This window comes from Thermobia domestica, chromosome 13 (genome assembly GCF_964235325.1).
Source record: "Thermobia domestica chromosome 13, izTheDome1.hap1.1, whole genome shotgun sequence".
Classification (NCBI taxonomy): domain Eukaryota; kingdom Metazoa; phylum Arthropoda; class Insecta; order Zygentoma; family Lepismatidae; genus Thermobia; species Thermobia domestica.
The window spans coordinates 172074172-172093298 of record NC_137466.1 but is presented as its reverse complement, the minus strand read 5'-3'; the positions used below and the strand labels follow the sequence as shown (position 1 = coordinate 172093298).

At 34.4% G+C, this 19127-nt stretch overlaps 1 protein-coding gene and 1 long non-coding RNA gene across 5 annotated transcripts in view; one reads left to right on the top strand and one right to left on the bottom strand.

The window, feature by feature from the left end:
• The window catches only part of f (espin protein forked), a 490027-nt gene that overhangs the window by 280827 nt on the left and 190073 nt on the right, over positions 1-19127 (bottom strand). The gene's annotated exons all lie outside the window — the stretch shown is intronic.
• The window catches only part of LOC145668755 (uncharacterized), a 123194-nt gene continuing 104209 nt past the window's right edge, over positions 143-19127 (top strand). Inside the window, exon 1 of the long non-coding RNA XR_014128090.1 lies at positions 143-4016. This is a non-coding gene — a long non-coding RNA (uncharacterized LOC145668755). The remainder of the gene's footprint in view (positions 4017-19127) is intronic.

The following is a 19127-nucleotide window of genomic DNA, read 5'->3' as shown; positions in this document are numbered from 1 at the left end:
GCTACTAGGCGCCTTCCACTCACCATCTAAAATGAGCGGGTAACTTATAACTTAACTTGCGAGAGGTTTATTTGGGGATTTAAACAAATAAATATACTTCCACTTCATTTAACATAGAACACTGTATTTCTATAATCTGATGAATGAATTGTGAGATTTCTGAATAGTTGCTATAACGGATATTCGGAGTTATTTGCCAGTAAGATATAGTACGACCAAGCATTGAGCTTTGAATTCTGACTCGGAGTCACACATACCTGGTTCAATCTGTTGTAGTCCCACGTCGATCTGGTGTTGAACTCTGCACCTTAAGCTGTCACTCCTTGTTGTTGGACGATGAAAACTGGCATTGAGGAATGGGCCTCTCAATGTAAATCTCCCTCGAAGTTCTGCGTCGTTATAATCTGTCGAAGTACAACGTACTGTCTTCTCCTATCATCTGGTGGCTAATTAAATGTAACTTGGTTCTCCAGACTCGAACCCAAGTATCTTCCAAATCGAAGACCAATCTTGGAACTCTTAGAACTGACTCTCAAGAACTGATCTGAACTCCTAGGACTGATCCAATCTCCATGAACTGATCTCCATCAACTGATCCCAAAACCTTCTCGTCCTGTGGTTTTGTTTGGCTGGGTCCAACTACCATCGTCTGCTGTTTCGTCTGCTGTTGCACGTGTGACCCCGTTTTCACATGGAGAGACAAATTCCTTCCATGTGTCAAAACTCAAAACTGCAACCCTCGACACGTTCTGATTTTCCGATCCTAAGCAATTCTCCGTACATCCGTAATCTCATGAAATTCATACCATCCCACAAATTCACGTTTTTGTACAATTTCCAGAATCTGGCTAATGTGAGGAAAGACACATTTTCAACATTTCCTTCCTACATTGCCAGACACGATACGATGACATTTTTATACAACATTGTTTACAATGAATTGCTGACACAACTGTTAGCGAGATTGTGCAGCTTGCATTAACTTTACACATTCAACATTAAATTCCCATAACCTTTCTTAATAATTTCAAGACATAAACATAACAATAAATTTGAAATATACAAATAATTATTCTCGAAAATCGAGTTCCTCTACATGTCCCCCCTTAAAAAATTGGTTGCTCCGCAAACCAAATTCGACGTCGTAAGAGGGCGATTTTCTATAAACACCCTGTACATGATATATATACTGACACCATATTAAAGATAAATATCGACTTAAAATGAAATAAAATATGTATTATTATTCAACATGATTATATAAATATTGATTAATCTTCCTTCACCTAACATTTATTTAAAAATTATATATATATTCGAATTTTAATCTTTGTATTACTTTTTTAACATTATAAAATACGACATTTCAAAATGTCATGTCACAAAGTATATCCTCGCGACATCTAACGAGTTTTTGCTAAACTACTTGCACAGCACATTTCGTCAAGAGTGAATGTGCATACACATTTGCAAGTACTCTTGAGTTATCTCCTCTTAGAAACAACGCTTTTACAGTATCAAGTAACCAAAAATTTCCATTACTCTGAATGTTCATACTTGCCAACCAATGAAATTATTGGCCGTATCAGTAATGTTTTAACTCCGTCTCTTTCCACCTTTCCGTGGATGGAACTGTAAAATAAAACTTGTCACAAAGTTATTAAAACATATGCAATTAACATATTCACATCTGCACTATATAGCTTGAAAATATTAATGTTTTATTTTCATAAAAAATTTTATTCACTGATTTTTAATCTGAACAGAAAGAAAATCCTGCAGCAGTGCATTGGAAATCCTGATTCTTCAAGCAACTTAGTAACTGCAAGCTCAACAGTTTTTCAATCAAGCTTTGTCAAGGTTAATTCAACTTCCTGCGTTCTATTCACGTGTCATCGTCAACTGGATAACATCAAGTTCCAATCTTGCGTCGCAATTATTACACTAATAGTTTTAAAACACATTATTTTATATAACAACAATATCACACGGAAAAAAGAATTCACTTTTCGTCTGTTTCGGGCACTCAGTTTTCCCGTGATTTTCGGAATCTTCGTTGAAAACGTCGGTTTTCGTGAATTTACAGTGTCCCATTGATGTATTAGTGTCTTTCTCATCTTCTGTGGTGATGTGGTGTAATTGTGTGTGTTTCCGTTCAGTTTCAGTGCTCTTACAAAAATCTACTATACCTTCTGGCAAATTCTTAAAAATAGTGATTTCAGTGCTTTGTGGAATAGTTTTTAGTGTAGATTTGTTCTTATTAAAAATAGTGGCATAAATTGGTGATGCATGAGCAACTGCGTAAGTCTCAGACTCATTTCTATCATTTATCTCTACATCTATGTTTGATCTTACACTATTTTTACTATTTCTTACACTATTTCCGTATTTTCTCTCTATCCTATTTAATTTTAACAAAATATAACATGTTATAATTACTATTATTACTAATACACTTCCTAAAACTAACGCTGATATTAATAATAATATTGTATTGATGTCCATTTCCTTCTCTTTCGGATATTATCTGAAATAGACGAGAAATAGATAAAGTCGGGATAGGCCTACTTAAAATTCGTAGAAAAGTACATTTATTATAGTTAATTAAATTATTAAAATATCTATCTTGTGTCTGCATTCACTTATAGCGTTCTAAAATCGCGTATTTTCCGAAGCAGTCTTATTTTGTTCTCTCTGTGTCTAGCACCCCTTGTTACTTTCCTAGTAATCTTTGTGCTTGACGATTAAAACTCTAGCTATGTGTGAAGTCTATCAAACCATAACTTGGAGACTATATTTCACACCTAAAACTCGTGTTTTTACTCTTTTTCTATCATAAATGTAGCATTAAATTATACTCGTTATTTCTGTCTATATTTAAGCTTTTACCACTTATTTCGTACGTCTATATGTAGTTTAAACCTTACTTTAATCATTTCCGTAGTTAAATATGAATAATTTTATTAAATAATAATTTTTCTTGAATTTCTAAAAGTATATTATATGACTTTACGCTTGAACTAGGATTAAAATTGAAGCAGCGAGGCGCTTCACGGGGCTTGAACGAACGCAATCCTGTTCGTGTCCGCTCGGGTTCACTTCGGAAACGTTCGAGTTTACCATGTGCTCGGGGCCTGGAGTGGAGATTAGCATAGCCTCGCGCGGAGATAATCTCTCGCACAGGTCTCATTCCTCATTCTTTCCTCCAGCTGTTCAGAGCATTGTTGTTCTGACGCAAACCCATACAAGATACCATGTGAGCCTTGCTCATATCGTTTACCAATTACATTGCACACTAAAATTAATGCTTTTAATGATTGTTTTCAATCAATATTGATTGATTATTACTAATTATAATAAAATACATTAATTTCTTTTATTTTCTTTTCTAAAATTTACAAAAACTTTCAGACTTTAAAAATAATAAATAAATACGTTATTACTACATACACTAAACATTCTTTAACTCTATTTGTGAATTATTTCTAGCTTTTTCTATGCTTATTTTCATCTTTTAACCTTTTAATTCACTATTTTCATACAATATAAAATTCATTATTCACTACTTTATAAAACTATTTGTAATATTTATACATATATACTATCTATTATTACTATAATAGTAACCTATTACTATTTTATCTATTTTTATCTATTTTTAACTATTCTTTAGTGTTGTTATTACTAATATTATTACCTTCTACATTTATTTTCCTTATCCCTTCTTGAATGTTTACATGTTTTCAGACTTTATCTATCAATGATTGATGTCACTATCCTAGATTCATCTAGGTAACCTATTTCTCATCTATTTCTATCCTTATTTCACACTTTCTTTCATTTTGTTCACACTTTATACGGAAATGGGACATCGTTTGGTATACCGTATTACAATACAACCTATCCGGTTTGGGTAGTATGACTATTATGGACTATTATAGACTACTATAGACTTTATTTACATAACCTTATACCTTCATATGGTGATGGTGTTTACACTTGGTGATGGCTGTTTGGTGAGTATGGAATGCATGATCTGAATACACTTTAACATATTTCTATGTTTGTTTACATTCGATATCTTAGTTCTTTTTTTTTTTTTCAAATTTCCCAAAATTACCAATAATTAATTCCAATGTTTATGAATTGGTTTACAACCTTCTCTAAACTTTTTCTCATAGTAGTTCATGAAATACAAACAAATCTTATACAATATGATCTTAAATGATATTATTATTATTATTATTGTTGTTGTTATTATTATTATTATTATGATTATTATGGTTCACTATTTTCCAGTTTATATTTCCTTATCGATTTATACAGTCTGCAATACAACGTTATCAATGCTATGATTGAAATAATTAATACGATGATAATTCCTGCTATCACATACATTATGTAATTCGTCCTAATTATTAGTAGTGGTACAGTGGTATCCACTTTCAGTTTTAACAAATTTTCAGCTAGAATGTTGAGTTCCTCATGATGTATACTAAAATTTAGTTGCTTTAGCGTCCAATTTCCTATCAAACTTAAATGCTTATTGTTTACACTTATTACTTTTCTAGTTGGAATCGCCAATTCTCCAAAAATTAGGTTATCAAATGAATCATATTCAATAAAATATGAGCAATTGTTCCCATAATCCACCTTCGTTGATGTCACTTCATGATGTTTACCTAGCTTAGTAATATATCCTTTTTCCAATGACGAGTATAATACTCCAGCATGAGTGTATCTGTACACTACCTTGCCTAGGTATTTCTCTGTTTGTTGTTCGCAACCACTTAACGACCCATTGAACACAATGTTATTCAAGCATTTAGCAGTATCATCCAATGTTATCTGCTCGCAAAAATACAAGAAACTCTTGAACTCACATTTCGATCGATCTAGTGTGTGATATATTCCATTTGCTAAGTATACCACTTCCGGTAACTTGTAGTATGTTCTAAAGTTGTTAGTTAGATAACCCATAGAAATTACATTAAACATTTTCGAAACTGTATTTTCGTAAACAATTGGCGTTTTCAGTAATAAGTCGATGTTGTTTTCATTATAGTCATATTTCATTAAATATATCGACGATACTCGATAAAACATTCCTATATCAGAACGATAAATTGAATACTTCAAAATATCATGACTATTTATAAATTTATTTACATCTAAGTTTGACAAAATATGATAAGATAATTGGTTGCTAAGTATATCGTTGAATATTTTAGTTACTCTTTCTCTAGCTAAATGAGAAAATAGATTAGTCAAAATTTTCCTCTGAGCTTGCTGCAAGTAACAATACATTTCTTGCAGTTTACTCCTTACATTTTGAAGAACATGATGTACCTTAACTACCACACCATGCATTATTGAAATTTCTTCGTTATGCGAAATTTTTAATTTATGAATTTCCTCAGCCAATACATTTTCGTGTTCGGACAATTTTTGAATTGAGTTCGACAACTGTTGTGTATGTATTAGATTATAGGTTGACAACCCTATAGACCCAAATCCTAATAGCATAGACCAAATCGAACGTTTAGTCCTTGCTGACTCTATACATTTAGAACTACCATTTACGAATACAAACTGACATGGTATTGAGTTTATCATATTTAGCCTAAATTGTTTTTCCCTTTCGGCGTATTCTTCCTGAATGTCATATGATTCACTACACACATTGTGCATCGGCACAGCTTCGTGAAAATTAACATGTAATCGAATGGTCGTATATACCATGTTTGATGCATGAACAGCCAATGAATCTTGTGTTAGGGCTACCCCTACATCCTTCATAGTTACTTGATGATGATCTTCAGACTTCGCAATATGAACCATAATTATCAATTTCATATAGATCACCCACATTGTTATTTCCATATTCTAATGTTTCCTTTTCAGTCTTGAATAAAATTCTGGAATTAGTAAAACCTAATATTAATTTCCTGTTACTGTTTATTTATTTATTTGTATTTTTAGTCTACTATCAACAATGTATTTCATTCCTATGTATTTTATTTTTATTTTGTTTTCCAGGTATCACCTGATTTTAATCAATAATTTTAATTTTACATTCCATACATTTATTTTTATTTACAATTCTAGTAACTATAATTCAAAAAGTGTCTATCGATTCGGGAAATTTCCTGATGGAGATTAGCATTTCCTCCAATCTCGGGATTAGGGTTTGGTTGAGAAAGTGCCCCCTTTCTGACACTTCATCGGTAGACCCAATTTGTACCATAGTTACATTAGACCCTATGTTAATCTTAAAAAAACTGTTTTTTTTTTTTTCAAAAATCAAAATTTTATTCATCACCATCTAATGTTTGACCTGTCTCACCATACCTTTCACCATTTTTACTTTCTACGAATAATTTTAAACGTCTTAAGTCTATAGTATCACTCTTCGTTTCACCATTTTTCGTTTCATACTGTACCTTGTATGAATTGTTGTTTATCTTGTCCAATATTACCCCTTTAGTATTATAACGGTTACCAAAACATGCGGGCAAACCTGCTCTCGGCATTTCCCTTATTAATACCTTCTGACCAATTTCAAAACTCGGTTGATCAAACTTTTTCTCTATTTGTTTCTTCTGAGTTCTGAATCTTCTCTGCAAATTTTTGTACGCTAGCTGGCGTGCCTCTTTTATGCTCTGAAGTCTCACCTCATTGTCGACGTATTCGCAAGGAATGTCTAAGTCCTGCTCAAGAAACGTTCTTGGTTCGACTCCATGCAAAAGATAGTATGGTGAAAAACCAGTACCATCATGCACTTGCGTATTCATAGTAAATATCAAACTTGGCAAGATCTCGTCCCAGTTTGAAAAATCCTTATCAATATAATGCTTCATTACCTGTTGTAATGAGCCTATGGCCCTCTCTGCACTCCCTATAGAATAATGGGCGCTTGTATTCGCAAAATGCAATTGCATTCCAAATTTCTCTGCCATTTCTTCCACTATTCGGCTGCGATGGGATGATAGCCTGTCAAGATGAAGTTGAGATGGAACCCCATGTTTCGTAATCAGATCTTCGAAAATTACCTGCGCAACGATCTCTGCCGTTACTGCGGGTACCGCTCTAGCGATCACAAATCTAGTTGCATTATCAACAAACACTAGAATGTACTTATTTCTATTGTTACGAGACAATTTAAAAGGTCCGACCTCATCCATCACAACTGATTGAAATGGAGCATAAGAGGGGTACGTCTGAGCGTGAAATGGTACTCTTCCTGTCTTCCTTTTCTGTATCTGGCAGCTTATGCATTCTCCTATCTTCTCCATGAAGAATTTCTTCATGTTTGGAAAGTATATTACTTTTAAAGCACGCTTATAGCATTTCGTGTACGAATAATGTCCGCCACCGTATACTGAACAATGGAGATTCTTAAATACTTGTTCTCTTAACGCATACGGAATACATAATAGTAATTTTGTACCACCTGCCATTCTTTGTGTTCTATACAGTCTATCGTCCTTTATTGTATACCATCGGGCCTGCTTCTCAGCTTTTACATCGGCATCCTCTGGGTGTTCTATTGCATGCATGATTGGTCCGAAAAATGCGTCTTTTCTCTGTAATTCGCCAACGTTAATATCCTTATCAAAAGTCAAATTAACTTGGAGATCTTCCGCATTCACCTTCAACGTCTCTAACTCAACATCTTCTTCCGTCGGTTCGATGTCTGTGTTCCTGGACAAAATATCGCTAGGATTCTTTTCTCCAGGACAATGCACCGGTGTATACTTATATTGGGCTAAGTCCAAACTCCATCTTACCAATTTCGGAGCTAATTTAGGTGACGTTTGCAAATACTTCAATGCCTTACAATCGGTGTACAGCTCAAATTCTTTATTGAACAAGTAATAATTAAATGCTCTTAAAGAACTTATTACTGCCAATATCTCTAATTCCACTATGAGCCTGGTCTTCTCTTGTGGTCGTAACACGCGACTGTAATAAGCTACTGGTGTCCATTCACCATTAGTTTGTTTTTGCATTAATACTCCGCCGATCGAACTAGTCGATGCATCTGTGTACACTCTTGTGTCTAGATCTTCCCTAAATGGAGCTAGCAATGGTGCATTCATTAGTGCTGCTTTTAATTGATCGAACGCCTGCTGGTAAGATTCGTTCCATTCGAACTTATGGCCTTTCTTCAAAATAGGTTGAAACGCTAATGTGATTTTGGCATAATCTTTACAGAATTTTCTAACATAATTAGTTAAACCAAGAAAAGATTTTAACTGCTTCACATTATTCGGAGCCTTACATGCTTTTATTGCCTGGATTATCTTCGGGCTAACCTCGTATCCCGCATCGCTGACAATATGTCCCAGAGCCATAATTTTCCTTTCTATGAATTGACATTTTTCCACAGATAGTTTGAGTCCGTAATGTCTCAATCTCTTGAAAACTGATTGAAGTACATCCACCATTTTCTCTTGATTATCTGTATATAAAAATACGTCATCCATATAATAGGAAACTGACTCAGGATTTACATTTGCCAAGGTCATTGCCATTATCTTTGTGTATATGGCGGGTGACTGTAAGTAACCCATAGGAAGAACACGATACTGATAAGCTCCTACGCCCGGTATATTGAATGAAGTACACTCCCGTGACTCCTCAGAAATCGGTACTTGGTGGTAGGCCGATTTTACGTCCAAAATACAAAAATATTTGTGTCCTCCCATACACGTTAAAATTTGGTGAATCGGAGGCAACGCAATGCTATGCAATTTAACATGTTTATTTAAAAACCGACAGTCCAAAACTGCACGAATACCTCCTGACGGCTTTTGTATAAACAGCATTGGAGAGTTGTAAGCACTTGAACTCTCTTCAATTATTCCTTGTCTCAACAAAATGTTAATTTGCTCCTTTACCTTATCTTTTAACGCTATGGGAATCGGATATTGGTGACGCCTAAATGGTACCTTTGTTTCTAACTCAATGTGATGCTCAAAATGTTTTACTTGGCCTAATTCGTCATCCTGCCACGCAAAAACATCCGCAAAATCATAGCACAAACTCTCAATTCTATTCCTAATTTCCGATTTCGTTTCATTCCCAAATTTCAATCTAGATTTATCAAAATTTCTACGAGATCTTAAAATACTATCAATATCTTCAGTTGATAATCCTTCACTCTTCAATTGCTCTTCATCCACACATTCTTCAGCTTTTCCTAATGTTATATTCGGTTTCAATAAAATTGCTCTATTAGATGGATTTATAATCTCGATCTTGTTATTTTCCTCCGATAAAAGTGCACGGGGAACCAACACATTGTATTGGGCTTCTACCTTCCTATCTGGTTCCAACAAATATTCCCTGTTATTCCAGGAACTAACCAAATTTACTTCCACCGTAGTCTTAGACCTAGGTAACAACCGTACCTTATGACCTAAAACCCATCTTGGTCGAATACAATGCTTTATTCCTAACGCCGCATTATCAGACACAGTCACAGATTCCAGTTCTTCCCTTTTCCTTAATTTTGGCTTTCCAAATCTCTGCAATGTCAATTTATTCTGACCGTAATTTATTTGGCAATTTTGACTCTGTAGAAAATCATTCCCGATCAAAACTTGATACGGAAAATCTTTTACTACGCGAAACTCCAAATGAAATGTCTGTCCGGCCATTCTAAATCTAATTACAGCGATCTTATTCACTACTAACACATTCTGTGTTATTCCACGAATCCTTGTCGGTCTAGGGATTACCTTCGCACTTGGAGGGACTAGTTTTTCGTTCACAATGGATATCTGCGATCCTGTATCAATTAAAGCTTTATGACATCTACCATCTACCTCTATCGGAACATAGAGCATATTATTGTCAGTTAACGTAGAGGCTACTATTTCTCTAACTTTTAATTTACTCCCTGTAAATGTGCCTCTGTCATTTACAGTTTGACCTAGTTTAAATTATTTGACGTTGTAGCCTGATAATAAGTCGTACCATTTATCTGGTTCGGTACTACCGGAACATACTGCACGGGATTATTTATTTGGCTATGATTTTGGCACCATGTTGGCCTATTCGCACCATTCGCACAACAACTGTTTCCTCTTTGTTGCCAGTAACCTGTCTTTCTTCCTCCTCTGTTATTTCGCCAATTACTACGAAATCCTCTACCATTATTATAACCGTTAGAACCTCTATTCCTAGTATAATTATTATTACCATTCCTATTCCAATTCCTATTTCCATTATTCTTGTAAAAATTTCGTCCTCCATTCCGAAAACTTTTATTTCCTCTAAAATTATTACTATTGTTCCTGTATTGCTTCGAATCACTACAATTTTTATCTTCTTTACTATTTCGGTCTTGAAAATTCGCAGCTAATGTCAACTGTAAATTCTCTATTTTCTTTTCTAACTCACTCAATTGAGTAATACTTGTTGGCTCTTGCTTAACTTTCACGTCTTCCTTATGTTTAATCTCTTTCCTTAACAATAACTTATCAATTTCTACATCGCTATCCTCCTCTTCTACTTGCTCTCTCATCTTCTTTAAAAGATCTTTAACGGTAACCTTTCCGTTTTCCCGTTTAACGCGCTTCTCTACTTTGCACTTATTCTTCTCTACTTTTTGAAGATCCTCTACAAATTTATCAATCGTTGCATATGAATTTGTACCTACACGTTCCATAAAATACGGTTGAAGACCACCTAAAATTATTCCTATTTTCTTCTTATCATTCATGTTGGCGTCTAGTCTTTCGCACAAAACAAGCATATCATACACGTAGTTTATTATAGGCTCATCCTCGAGATGTAACCTTTCCCTTATACGATCTTCTATGTCTAACGTTACATTAGTACGTGTGAACTCTTCGATTATGCTTTTCTGTAGATCCTTATAACTAGTTTCACTAACATTCCTTCTCTTTAAAAATACCTTTATCCACTGTCTACCATTTCCCTTGAAAACACTAGGTAATAGCTCTTTTCGCTTTTCTTCACTTACGCCTGCCATTTGACACGCGTCGTCAAATTCATCGAAAAAACCTATTATATCGCTATCTGCTTTCAAGTCAAACTTTGGAAGTTTGTTAACATCGGAATAAAATGTTACACCAGTCGCCATTTTATCCTCTTTTGTACTATTCGATTGATTATTACCAACTACACTACTTTCAAATGGAAAGATTGACGTAAAATCCTCCGTATACGATTTAGTTATAGGACTAGAAGGAAAATTCTCGACGGGTCCTACTTTCAAATTCGGTTTCGCACTTTCTTGCTTTCTCTTACTTGAACTTGCAATATTAAACAAACTACCGACCTGTACTCCTTTTGCCGCTTTTTGTGCTCTAGTACGAATACTTTCGTTACTCATTTACTTAAAACTTATTTAACCTAATTTATTCTTATAATACGTATATTCGAGCTACTTAATCAACTTATCGGGAGAATCGGATTACTATTTTCTTATTGCAAAAACCTTAAATTAACTATATCAATAAACACATTAAACCTTAACCTAAATCGAGAAAATACGAAATACTACTTTAAAATTACACTTCATCGTAGAGAGGGTGGGAAGGGTGGGCTTTAGTTACGTAATAAAATATCATCTAAGTTCTAAATCAAATGGGATGATTCTAATTATATCTGGGAGGGATGGGAGGGTTTAATTTACTTAAATCTCTTACGCCTGGACTCGAACCCAAACCATTCTAATTACTCCTTGGATCGTTACACTTGCAAAAGCAAACCAGCATCTACAACCATGACAACCTAGCCACTCAGTGCCTATTTGGGGATGCAATAATGAGTGCTACTAGGCGCCTTCCACTCACCATCTAAAATGAGCGGGTAACTTATAACTTAACTTGCGAGAGGTTTATTTGGGGATTTAAACAAATAAATATACTTCCACTTCATTTAACATAGAACACTGTATTTCTATAATCTGATGAATGAATTGTGAGATTTCTGAATAGTTGCTATAACGGATATTCGGAGTTATTTGCCAGTAAGATATAGTACGACCAAGCATTGAGCTTTGAATTCTGACTCGGAGTCACACATACCTGGTTCAATCTGTTGTAGTCCCACGTCGATCTGGTGTTGAACTCTGCACCTTAAGCTGTCACTCCTTGTTGTTGGACGATGAAAACTGGCATTGAGGAATGGGCCTCTCAATGTAAATCTCCCTCGAAGTTCTGCGTCGTTATAATCTGTCGAAGTACAACGTACTGTCTTCTCCTATCATCTGGTGGCTAATTAAATGTAACTTGGTTCTCCAGACTCGAACCCAAGTATCTTCCAAATCGAAGACCAATCTTGGAACTCTTAGAACTGACTCTCAAGAACTGATCTGAACTCCTAGGACTGATCCAATCTCCATGAACTGATCTCCATCAACTGATCCCAAAACCTTCTCGTCCTGTGGTTTTGTTTGGCTGGGTCCAACTACCATCGTCTGCTGTTTCGTCTGCTGTTGCACGTGTGACCCCGTTTTCACATGGAGAGACAAATTCCTTCCATGTGTCAAAACTCAAAACTGCAACCCTCGACACGTTCTGATTTTCCGATCCTAAGCAATTCTCCGTACATCCGTAATCTCATGAAATTCATACCATCCCACAAATTCACGTTTTTGTACAATTTCCAGAATCTGGCTAATGTGAGGAAAGACACATTTTCAACATTTCCTTCCTACATTGCCAGACACGATACGATGACATTTTTATACAACATTGTTTACAATGAATTGCTGACACAACTGTTAGCGAGATTGTGCAGCTTGCATTAACTTTACACATTCAACATTAAATTCCCATAACCTTTCTTAATAATTTCAAGACATAAACATAACAATAAATTTGAAATATACAAATAATTATTCTCGAAAATCGAGTTCCTCTACAATAAATAAATAAATAAAAGTTCTGTTCAGCGGACCCCAGAGTATGGATTCGATGTATTTTATTATACAGAATCCAAATTGCAAAACCCAGGACGATTGACAATGTCAATTGTTTGTTCTGTAAAAAAAATAAAAAAATTAAAAAAAATTAAAAAAAACCTTGAGCGATTTTAGATAGTGAGGACACACGTTTTCGCCTATAAAACAAAATTGACACAGTCAATTGAAATTGAAAATTGGCTTTCGAAATTTGGATTCTGTGTAACAAAATACATCGAATCTATACCCTGAGAACCACTGAACAGAACTTTCGTTTTCTTGCATAGTTGTATTCCCTATCCAAAATCGTTAAAGAGCTTTTCGCCCATAAAAAAGGAATTGACACGTCAATCGTCCTGGGGTTTTGCAATTTGGATTCTGTGTAACAAAATACTTGAAATCCATACCCTGGGGTCCGCTGAACAGAACTTTTATTTATTTATTTATTTATTATAAGTTTTATTATTTATACCCTGGGGTCCGCTGAACAGAACTTTTATTTATTTATTTATTTATTTATTTATTTATTTATTATAAGTTTTATTATTTATACCCGGGGTCCGCTGAACAGAACTTTTATTTATTTATTTATTTATTTATTATAAGTTTTATTATTTATACCCGGGGTCCGCTGAACAGAACTTTTATTTATTTATTTATTTATTATAAGTTTTATTATTTATACCCTGGGGTCCACTGAACAGAACTTTTATTTGTCTGTATATGTGTGTTTGTGGCTGTGTAAATTATAGCAAAGTGTTAATTAGGACATCAGTGGAAACTGCAATTTAATCTATTCACTTCAAATAGGCAACTGTTGTTTTTTTCTTATGGTTTTAATTCACGGTTGTAAAAATGTTGTGGTTATGAGGATGGACAATAAAAATGTTTTCTTTCTTTCTTCTGAAATTATACATGAACTATAATTTTCAGCATCAGGTCATTGTTTAGAACAAAAAAAAAAAACTAATTTATTAGGGCGTGACTTAACATGCTTCTAAGCATATGTGCATGTGAGTGTGTATGCACTACCATTAAGTAAGTATACGTATGTGAGCATGTGTTCATGCAATATTACATAGTATATACTAAGGAAAATTTATTTGTAAGACAAGAAATAATGTCAATGCTGAATAATAATAATAATAATAATAATAATAATAATAATAATAATAATAATAATAATAATAATAATAATAATAATAATATAAAGTAGTAATGGTGGCCACAATAAAAGCGATCGAAGTGTCTTTTTCTCTTTCTTAACAGTCTTCCATAATCTGGATTAATTTTTTCTCGTTCTTCACTTGATCTTTTAAAAAGAAGAATAGCATATATTGTACACGATGCACAGAACTCATTAGATCTTGATCAAACTTGGCATGGAAATACACCTTGCCTTCCCTAATAAGAATGTGAATATTCCTAGACATGCTTTTGGTTCCCAAGTCAAGGATAATCAAAATTGGGGTTTAGATAGTGAAATTTTTGCCAAAAAAATTCAATAATTGCTTTTTAGGACATAAACAATTCGGGGAAAATACATAGAACAAACCTCTTAAACTTTTGATTTGAGTTGAAAGTTAACATATCGAACGTTTAATTTGCGGTTGAATGTTAACCTGTTGAACGTCAATTTGAGATTGAACGTTAACCAGTCAAACGTTTAACTTGAGGTTGAATGTTAACCTGTCAAACGTCAATTTGAGGTTGAACATTAACCAGTAAAACGTCGAATTTGAAGTTGAATGTTAACCTGTGGAACGTCAATTTAAGATTGAGCGTTAACCACTCAAACATTTAGTTTGAGGTTGAATTTTAACATGTTGAAAGTCGGTTTGAAGTTGAACTCTACCAGTCAAACGTTTAATATTAGGTTAAATGCTAATCTGTCGAACGTCAACATGAAGTAGAACGTTAACTAGTCAAACGTTTAATTTGAGGTTGAATGCTGCTTGTCGAACGTCAGTTTGAGGTTGGACGTTAACCAGTCAAACGTCAATTTGAAGCAGAATGTTAACCTGTCGAACGTTAACTTGAGGTTGAACCAACGGCCCCAACTTTTCAAAATTTATGTGAGTGCATATCAATGGTGGGACGTGTTAGCCTATATGTTTCCAGAGAAGTCTCGATATTTGATAAACTTAATTTTAGTTAAAATTTTTTATGAACACTGTCATAAAGGGTTGTGCTGTGATAAAGTTAAATATACCGGTACTATAAGGATAAGATGGAGCTGCCCTATCTCAGTCGGTAACACGGCTGACATAAACGTAAGAGAAACGGATTCAAACTCGGGTCCAAACTGAAAATCTTGTGGGTGCACCGCAGCCACAAAATTACTTGTGCGGGTGCCGGAGCCCCGGGGCACCCAAGTAATCGGCGCGCATGGGTTGAACGTTAACCTATCGAATGATAAGTAAATGTAGAGTTGTACTACATTTCATCAATAATTGCATTACATGTCATCACTAAATATTAATTATGTTTCACTTTTATTTAACTCACTTCACTTTTGTTTTAAAAGTTAAGTGTTTTTAATATTAAACATGTGTTTTCACGTTTCATAACAATAGACATGTGAATTGCCTACCATAATAAATCAATTTATTCGTTATATCAGTATGTTCATATTTAACAGTTTTGGCTGAGTTAAAATCCTGATTCTTGACTTATTTCAACCCGAAGTAGTACTACCGATTTTTTTTAAGTCTTCGAGGAAATTATACGGCATGTTTCATCTAAAGTGGACATTATTTCACAAAAGTATTCGTTGGATATAAATCTGAATTGGGTTTCTGATTCTACTTTATAAAGTAGGTTTCTTCTCATTTAGCCTCTGCACTGAAAAGAAACGATAATAAGTGGATCGATCAAGGATTTGGTGTACCAATATGCGTCATTTGATACATTTCCATAAATAAAAGAAGCATCTTCGTTGAGTTCTATGCCTATATCCTAAGAATCAGTGTTCGAAGTGGAAGAAAAGCAGAGGCGGCATGCTTCATTACAATTTTGACTCGACATACCGGCTATCTAAATGTTGAAATACAGTGAGGGTATGTTGTCTGGAAGATTGCACTTCTGTTTACATAATGAATAAAAACCATGGGAGAGCTATTCTATAGTTACGGGGAAAGGGAACACGGAGAGGCCCCAACTTTCTGAGAAAAATAAATGAATATCCCCTCATCTTATGGAGAATTATATACAAAAAATGCTCAAAAGCCGAGTTTTTATATGAACAATTTTTAAACAACTTCTCGTGGTACAATTCCCGGACCCTAACTCGTCTGAAGGGCATCCCAGACCTCCGGAAGGTCAGCCCCCTCCACAGCAGACAAGCTTTAAATCAGATCATACTCAAATTTTCAGATTTGAATGTATCCAAAGTTCCCTTCGCATTTGTACATATGAAACAACCAAATTTACCATTATTTTATGTCAGTCACAAATATTCTTTAAATTTGTCCTCGTATTGTGCTTTAGTACGATAATCAAGAAATGCAGCGAAATTCATATAATGAGGACTAACTTCCTGATAATTCTTGGGGAAGCATGTAAGAGAATTGATTTTTTATTTACTAAAAACTTCCATTAACTAGTAACATCAGATTCAATTGGAAGCAATCACCTCAAAAATCTAAATATTAGGGATATATTAACAGATCATCGTACACGTATTCATAGTTATTCAATTATTAAAAAGACGCAAAAATAATTTTTTAACAAAAACAACAGATTTTTGATGCATAAACTACATTTTTCTTCTTAAGGTTGGTTTAAAGGGACAAGTTTTGCCGCTAGATGTTACTATAGTCTTTGTATCTCATGTATTTTTTAAGTTTCACGAAAATTCACGATTTCTCTTACAAATTTTAATTTACAGACTTCAAATCTTTAGAGATGGAACTTCATGACCTATTCAAGGCAACAACCCGTGTCGATTTTCTATTTAGAATTTTCTTCATTGTTGAAATGGCTTGATTGTTGAAATCGATATCCAAACTTTAAACAATCGAACTGTTTCAACAAAGAAAAAAATTCATAATAAAAAATGGACACGGATTGTTGCCTTCGATAGGTTATGAACTTCTTTCTCTAAAAGTATGAAGTCCCTCCCTAGGTTGAAATTTGTAAGAGAAAAAAATAAATTTTCGTGAAAGTTAAAAAAATACATGAGAGCGATTCGAAGACTGTAGTGACATCTATCGGCAAAACTTCTCTGTGGCTCAGTGATAGAGCGCGATGGCTCAGTAATAGAGTGTTCACCTCCGATACTTGGGGTCCCTGGTTCGATTCCAGCTCGGGCCGTGTGGACTTTGTGGTGGACGAACACCATGCTCGTGGGTTTTCTCGGGATTCTCCCGTTTCCTCCCACTTTCTTCATTTCACCATTCATTCATTTCTCATCATGACCGTCTCCCTTAGCCTAACCGGCATAAGCGTGGGACATAAAACTGAGAAATTTCCCGTTTGAACAGTCATAGTCCTTCTGAGCTGTAGCGTTAAGGGAAGATTGTATCGTTATGTCCTATAAGGTAATGAAAACTAGTTATTTCACTATGATCGCCAATTTTCTTGGGGCCTAAGAATAGAATAATGCACAATAGGGTGGAACGAAAAAAACAAGTTTTGATTTTTAATTTGTAATAGCACGGAAAAGTTGCCTTTTGGTGTAGATAAGATAAAAATGAAATATGAAAAATATTGAAGCACGTCTTGAGGTGCCGCAAGAACGATAAATTTTCATAAAAATTGCAATTTTTGCTACATTTAACTTTTTTCTAAAAAGAGGTTGTCATATATTTTTTATATTTCAAATACTGTCAAATAAGCAACTTTATGTCAAAAAGACACACATATATATATTTTATCTTTTTGGATTAAGTCTTGAGGTGCCGCAAGACCAATAAAATTTTGTAAAAACATACTTTAGGAGCTAAATTTAGTGACATTTTGCCAATAGGAGTTGGCAACAGTGTTTCCGTATGGTGACATACCCAGATTAGGTGTCAGTAGCTTTGCCGAGTTCAGTTAAGTCGGCGTCTATTGTGTAACAGAACAACGTAATATTTGTTAGTTTGTGTCCTACTTTATTGTTGTGAGTTAAAATGGCTCAGTCTAAACAAGTGAATACAAGACAAATGTCGGAATGTCCTATTTTTTGAAGATTTAGTAATTTGTGTGAAGTTGTACGCCTACTTACGATGATGTAATGAAGTGCTACTGTTTTATTAGACATAACTTCAAAGTTGCGTCAGGGAAGTATCCTACTGTAAGTGAAATATGTGAGATTTTAGTTCCTAAAATAGAACAAATATGGCCAAAAGCTTCTATTCCCACTGTTTCTAACCTTAGAATTTCACAATTGATAAAAGTTAGTCGTGCTAAATATAGGAATTTATTAAGGTCTAAAAGTAGAAAAGGGTCAGATAGGTTTGACTCGAACCTCTCAAAATTTAGAGAAGCTAAACGTTTATTTGATATTGCTGCCTGCAAGTGTCAAAACTTTGATACTTGTAGTTGTATAGAAGAAATAAAAGCACGCGTTTTAGAACAAGACTTTCAAAAAGATCAACGCTCTACCAGGAAAATGGTTATGAGTAACGTTGATAGAGCTATCGCAAGCGCTTTGAAGAAGAAAGAAGCAAGAAAAAGTAAAGAAATACAGAAAACAGTTAAGTTTAATCAAGAACGGACACAAAGTAGTAGTGTAACAGAAACGGTTACTGACGACATTGACAGCACTGAAGACCAAATAGACCTGACTTTTGAAGAGCAGCTACCAGGCCATTTTAAGCTGAAAAAAGATAAAAAGATAAGCACTCAAATGCGTATGAAATTGCCACCTGTAGTTATAGCTTCCTTTTGTGACCGTACCGGAATATCAGATAGAGCTGCTGCAGCTATAACTAGTGCTGCTTTACAGGACTTGGGTTTAATTACAGGTGAAGACATAACCAAAGTAATAGACAGGATAGAAATTAGAGGAGCAAGATAAAAAGAATCAAAGAAATGTCATTAATTGTAGTCTTTATCAAATAATTGAAAATGAGGATTGTTTTTTGATTAAAGAAAAGACAAATCAATTGTTCAAGAAAAGAAAGGAACTAAGTTATACAAAAACCTATTTCAGAAGAGCACGCTTCACTAACAGAGAAACCAAACTCAAAGTTTTTAG